We start from the raw sequence: 7,197 nt of genomic DNA on the forward strand, positions 1-7,197 counted from the left end.
GCTAGATGGACCACCTCAGCAGCATAGGGGATGGATGGTAAACATGCCCCTTTTTAATATTCCACAGAATGTCCGGATTTGATTCTGAGGTGTTTTCATGTATTCTATTCTCCAGATCCACTTAGAAAATGGAGGGAGTTATTATAGACATGCATAATTACCCTTTCTACCATTGACTGGTCGAGTGGAAATGTGATATAAATTGGCTGCTTTATAAACTTCTTACATAATTACATTGCAAAGGCAATAGAATAAAAATAGGAAAAAAACTCATTGTCAACTGTATGTCTTTAATTCTAATTTAATTTATAGACTGAGTGTCAAGCACAGTTTTAGAGTGAGCCTCTTCATCCCCCACGTACTTTAAAATATATATCAACAAAGAAAACACAAGTGTGTTGCAACATTTCTCCTTCTATCATCTCTAAATAATTCACCTCATTTACCCATGATTCCTTGAGTGAGTGAGCCTATCAATTCCCATCCTTTTTGCTCTGTCTTTCATTAATGCAGCTTCCTTCCTTCTCCACAGCATCCAGGCTGACTCAGCTCATAAAATGACTTCCTTCTATGCTTCCCTCATGTCTTGATCATGTACAGTCAGTATCATCAGCTCCTTTTCCTTAAAGTAAAGGGAGGATCTGTAAGATGTTCTCACACCCAGGAGTCAGGGCACCTGGCCTAAGGCAAACGCTGCTACCATGCATTTCCAGATACATCTTTGAACAGGGAATACATGGGGTGAAAGAAGTTAGAAGCAAGGTTTCACTAGACCTCATTGCCATTGACTGGGGCACAGAGGTTTGCTATTGCTTCTGTTTTAGGTGTTACCTACCACCTAAACTGGTAGAGTTATAGTTAATATCAGAAAAGGAAGTGTATTTGTTTTAAAAGATCTGACAGCGTATAAGGGCACTCTTAGTGAGATCAGAAATAGTTTTAAATAGTTGAAGGACTTAGAATAGTCACCTGAAGCTTATAAAGAGAGGTGACAGTAACAGGCATAGTTTAGGCAAGACTGTTTGGGAGGGAGACTTTGCCGCTTGTATCCTGATTGGCTGAGATAATAAAGGGCACGTGCTTCCCAGAGGAGTGCGCTTAGGAGAAAAGAGCAGCGGAAAAGGAAGAGCAATGCATGCAATGCATGGCACCGCCACCTCCCAAACTCATCATTAGGTGAATCTTAGGGGCCTGAGTGGGTGAGGGCACAGAGAGGCTAGGGCTGTTACAGCGATGGATATCTCTCCACCTGGAGGGAAATGGCAGGGACATGAATAAATGTAACCTCCTAACACTGGCGTTTCCTAACTACTTGGTCAAAAGAAACAAATAACTGGTCAATTCCCTCAACTGTTGTTAGCATCCTAAAGTTTGAGAATTATTTCAAACACTAGAGGCCCAGTGCATGAAATTTGTGCACTGGGGGGGGGGGGGTTTGACCCTCAGTCCAACCTGCACCCTCTCCAATCTGGGACCCCTTAGGGGATGTCCGACGGGCCTTTCACAATCTGGGATTGCTGGCTCCCAATTGCTCGCCTGCCTGCCTGATTGCCCCTAACCGCTTCTGCCTGCCAGCCTGATCACCCCCTAACCACTTCCCTGCCAGCCTGATCCATGCCTAACTGCTCCCCTGCCTGCCCGATCATCCCCAATTGCCTTCCCCTGACAGCTCCGTCACCCCCAAATGCCCTCCCCTGCATATTCCCTCTTTATTAGATAGAGTTTTTTCTTTAATATATTGGACAGCCCTAACTAGTTTGACTCAGTCAATGGAGCAACGGTCTGCAGACTCAAGGGTCCCAGGTTCGATTCTGGTCAAGGCCATGTACCTTGGTTGGGGGCACATACCTAGTGGGGAGTGTTCAGGAGGCAGCTGATCAATGTTTCTCTCTCATCAATGTTTCTAGTTCTCTATCCCTTTCCCTTCCTCTCTGTAAAAAATCAATAAAATATATTTTAAAAAAAGAAACATTTAAGATTTCTCCATATCTGCCTGGCTAGTGTGACTCAGTGGTTGAGACCCCAGGCTGCCACTGGGAGGGGATCACTCCGTGGGGCTGCGCACCCCTCCCAGGCTGAGACACCAGGCTGGGGCTGGGAGGGGATTGCTCCGTGGGGCTGCGTGGCCCCTCCAGGCTGAGACCACAGGCTGCAGGTGTGTGTGTGCGATCACTCCATGGGGAGTGAATTTGTTTTTGTTTTTTTATAAAGGGTCAGGAAGGCCTCTGGGCAGCATTCCACCAGGCCACTTATGCTGCCGGCTCTCAGCGGCAGCCCTCCCTGGGACTGGGGGACTCTGGCAAGGCTTAGAGGACTGGGAGCCGCCATCTTGTGGCTATGGGCGCCACCCTTTTGTCGTGGAGTGATGGTTAATTTGCATATTACTCTTTTATTAGATAGGATTGCCTCTAGTTGAGCATTAGCTCAAACATTCAAATCAGGAAACAAACAAAAATTTTAAATGATGACAGAAATTCCACACATGGCATAGAGGTCAATGAGATAATGAAAACTCTAATTACCCTAGATGTGTGTTGTTTTTTATTCTAAATATTCCAATGTCAATATGTAGCTAAACAGATATAAACAATACCAAGAACTCAGGCTAAATGCCACTTTTTCTCTGTAAGTGCAGGATTTAAAAATGACATCAGATTGAAAAACAATATAATGAGAAGGAAATGATGCACCTACATGTTCACAGACAAATGGTAATTTGAAAAAAGAAGATGAAAGAATATGTGCATAAGGGAGGGGGGAAGCAAAAGTTCAATGATTTTCAGTTTGCTCCAATTTATTATTAAAAACAAACATGGCCTTTTATTTTCTAGTGACCTGAATTAAAAATTGTCCTGTCAACATAAAATTTCTACTTAGTTTTCACACAAAAGAAATGCTAGTGTTTGGGTTTAAGAGTTAACCTTGGGCTTACTGAAATCCATGGCTTGAAAGGATATTATCCATACTAATGAGTGTGTTGCATTCCAGTGTCTGAGGATCATAAATTTAATAAAAGCTACTTAAGCCTGAGTGGGTACAGGACACAGAGACTCTGGCTACAGATGGAAAAAAACCCAAATCACAGTCTTAAGCCAAATAAGGAAGTTTCTGGTTCACAAAGGAAGTGTTCATGGAGAGGTGTGACTGGATCCAGGTCTCAGATGATATCATGGGGAAGCTATCTCTATTCAACCTTTCCTTTCTGTTGCATCTTTCTCCAGCAGGCTTTCCCCTGTGATTAGATTTGCCTGATCACAGCTTTAAGGTCAGCAGAAAGAAAATCTCTCTTCCCAGTTACTCCAGCAGAAGTCCTGAAATTTGGACTAACCTGAGCCATGTATCTCTCACAGAATCAATACCCATAACCAAGGAGAATGGTTGTGCTAATTAGGGAGGGCCAAGTAAATGAATGCACCTGTTACTCCAATAAGTAGGACCCACTTCACTAAATTATATGGACTGGAGTGCAAGAAGGGTGGTTTCCAGAGGAAAATATGAGTACAATTATCAATCAAAAGAAGTTTAGATGCTGAGTGTTCAAAGAAAATGGTCTTGGTGGGATTCAGGTTTCTCACTGTTGGAGTGGGAAGTTACAGATAAGAAACAACGGTGTGGCTCAGTGGTTGAGCGTTGACCTATGAGTCAGGCAGTCATGGTTCAATCTCTGGTCAGGGAACATAATCAGGGTTGTGGGGCTGATCCCCAATGTGGGGTGTGCAGAGGCAGCCAATCAGCAATTCTCTCTCATCATTGATGTTTCCCTCTCCCTTCCTCTCTGAAATCAATAAAAATAGTTTTTTAAAAAAAGAAACAGGAGTAAGCTAGAATAATTCATGTGGTGATGGAATAGAGTTGGGGACATCAGTATAAACTCATCATTAGCTAATATAAATACAGATGATTACCTATAGAAATATGTACAGATATATGTTTATACAGACATTAGTATATGCCATATATTTCCTTGTTCTGTCAGCTGAGAGGACCTAGAAGCAGAAACACACCAGTAGTGACAAGCACACTTACTGCAAAGGTCTGGTTTGTTCATATCATTTTCCAATAAAAGGATGCAGGCTCTTTGGAGAAATGACTAGTACTAGGATTAAGGCAGAAAGTATCTATATACAAAAAAAACTAATATGCAAGGGGGGGTGATCCTAATATGCTAAGTGTCCGACCATTCGTTCAACTAGTCACTATGACATGCACTGATCACCAGGGGGCAGATGCTCTGACCAGTAAGTTAGCTTGCTGCTGGGGTCTGGCTGATCCCAATTGGGCGAGACAGGCCAGACATGACCTGGAGCCCTCCTGCGGTCCCTCTCCATCCCCAATCGTGCACTGGTGGGACCCCTCAGCCTGGCCTGTGCCCTCTCACAATCTGGGACCCTTCAGAGGATGTCAGAGAGTCAGTTTCAGCCCGATCCCCACAGGCCAGTCCAAGGGACCCCCCAGTGCACGAATCCGTGCACAAGGCCTCTCGTACAAGATAAACCTATAGGATCATGAATTGATAGAAACTAAGGACGTGCTCCAAAACCAGCATACAGACCAACAAACAACGACCCCACAATGATGGGAGTATGCTACAGGGACATAGGAGCTGACTAAAAGAGTTCCCCAATAACTAAAGGAAGAAAATGTTGCATAAAAAATAAAGTAATATAGAATTATAACACAAAGTAGAAAATAAATATCCATGAATTCATAAAAATATTAATAAATTGTGGTAGACAGTTAGACAGACATGAGCAGAGCAAGGATGACGGGCCAGGTTCAGAAGTCACCAGGGCAGAAAGCCCTGGAGTCCTAGCAAAGGAAAATTGTAGGGTGGGACCTCACCCCTAGGGTGACCTTTCCTCCCCTAACATATATCTGGTCATGCAATTTGGACCTCATGACCCTTCCTTCCTATAGATAACATCTAGGCCTCTGTTGTATTTCAGCTCCAAGACCAGAAAAGCAGCAAAATCGACCAGTGACCCCAAGGCTGACCTCAGGACCAACTGCATTGGATCATGACCCCTGCCCTGGTGCCCACTAATCAATCAATAGAGACCTAGACCCTGAAAGGACACACCTGGAAAGCTGCTGAATATTCTATTAAGGCCTTCTTTCCCTGGGACCTCCCCTAAAATCTCCACCCTTAAAACCCCTAGGACAGAGGACCCAGGGAGCTCTTCTTCCCAGGAGATGCCTGTACCTTTCCCTTCCCCTTCTCCCTCCCCTCCCCCTCCCTCCAGGCCTGTTACCATTGGCTTCCTCACTCCCAAGCTCCAAGGGCCCTTCCTTTACCTCCATAACTTGTTTCCTGAGCCCTTTTCCTGAGCCCATTTCTTCTACAAATTATTTCATCTACCTCTGATTTTATAAATAAATGTGCTCTTACAGTTTGGGTCTTGGCTCTGAATTCTTTCCTAGCCAGAGTCAAGTATTGAGGTTGCTGAACCCAGGTTCTGTCTGACCTCACTGGTCTAACACCAGGTGCCATTCCTACCGCCTACAACAAAATGATGGTTCAAATAATTAAATGGGTAGAAACAAACAAATCTCCCTTTCAGAAGAATTCCAGAGAACTCATGTAGATACTTCACTCTCATGGAGGCAAAGCTGAACTCCCGCTCCTTACATGTGAGCTGAGCACGTAAAAGAGGAGAAGGATGGAAAGAGGGGGTAAAGAGGAACTTCACAGGGGAGAAACCCTACAAAAACCACCTCTGCCAAGTGAACAAGTTAATATCAACAGTAATGTCATGCTGATAGTCCATACTCTTGATAGTATGTGAGGAAAATGGCATTTTATCTCCATAGGCCTTCCTCCTAAAAACCTATAACCCCAGTCAAATCATGAGAAAAATGTCAGGCAAATCTCAATTGAGGGGATTTCTACAAAATAACTGTCTATTATGCCTTAAAATTCTCAAGGTCATCAAAAACAAGGAAAGTCTGAGAAACTGTCACAGCCAAGAGGATCTTAAGAAGGCATGATGACTAAATGGAATTTGGTGTCCTGGATGGGATCCTGAGACATTAATAAATAACAATAAAAGGGACATCAGGAAAAAATGATGGAAATCCAAATGAAGTATGGGCTTTAGTTAACAATAATGCATCGATAATGGTTCTTTAATTGTGACAAATGTGCCATACAAATGTAAGATGTCAGAAATAGGAGGAACTGGGTGCAGGGTATTAACTTCTTAACAATGCTAATGTAATATTTTTTAAGAATTTAATTTAAAAATAAATGGACAAGGCATAAAATAATCAAAGGGTCAAAGAGAAGGAAATGTAACAGAAAAATCAAGGGATATAAATAAACAATAGCCACCTATTAAGATCTCAAGAAGAGAGAATGGAAGAAATGGAGGAGAGAGAGAAATAGTTCCTATCCCCCACAAATCCACATCCTAATCCCCAGAGCCTGTGACTATATTACCTTACATGGCAAAAAAGGATTGTGCATAGGTGATTAAGGTTAATGACTTGAGATGAGGAAAGTATTTTCTGTGACTGTGGTATGGAGATGGTGAGTGGCTTTCCAATATTTGTGCCACGGCTGTCTTGTGTATTGTATGATTTTTAACAACATTCTAGTCTTTACCTAATAGATACCAGTAGCACCACCTCCTCCCTCCATTGTGACAATCAACAACATCTCTAGACATCTCCAATGTCCTCTGAAAGGCAAAACAGCAAGCTGTTGAGAACCACCGTGTAAAGGGGAAATGACAAAATTCTCAAAAAGAACACAGTTGACTGGAGTTTAAAGAGGTTTTGGTTTGGGAACCAAATTAAGCATGAGACTGGAGATAAATACAAGAGTTACATGTCTACGTAGTCTATAAAGAGAGAGTGATAGGATTGGGATAAGTTGTAATGTAAAAAGTTCAGAAAGTTAATGAAGCCAGATATTAAAGCTTGGCAAGCTCTTACCATCTATACTCAAATATAAGTCTTCAGGATCCTTGGTGAGGTCTTGGGAGACCTAGTGCAGAGGGAAAAGCCCAGTAGAGACAGGAGAAAGTCTTCATTCAGTGCTGAAATGCAGTAGCAGGAGCTCTGGAAAAGAGGAAAAACATGTGTTGATGAAGCTGTCAGTGCAGAATTCCTGAAAACAACCGGGGAAAGAAAGTGGCTCAGATGCTTGGCTAGGAATGAAGTCAGGAAAACCTTGTCAGGAGGCAAACAAAACAA

Source organism: Cnephaeus nilssonii (assembly GCF_951640355.1).
Source record: "Cnephaeus nilssonii genome assembly, chromosome: 5".
NCBI lineage: Eukaryota > Metazoa > Chordata > Mammalia > Chiroptera > Vespertilionidae > Cnephaeus > Cnephaeus nilssonii.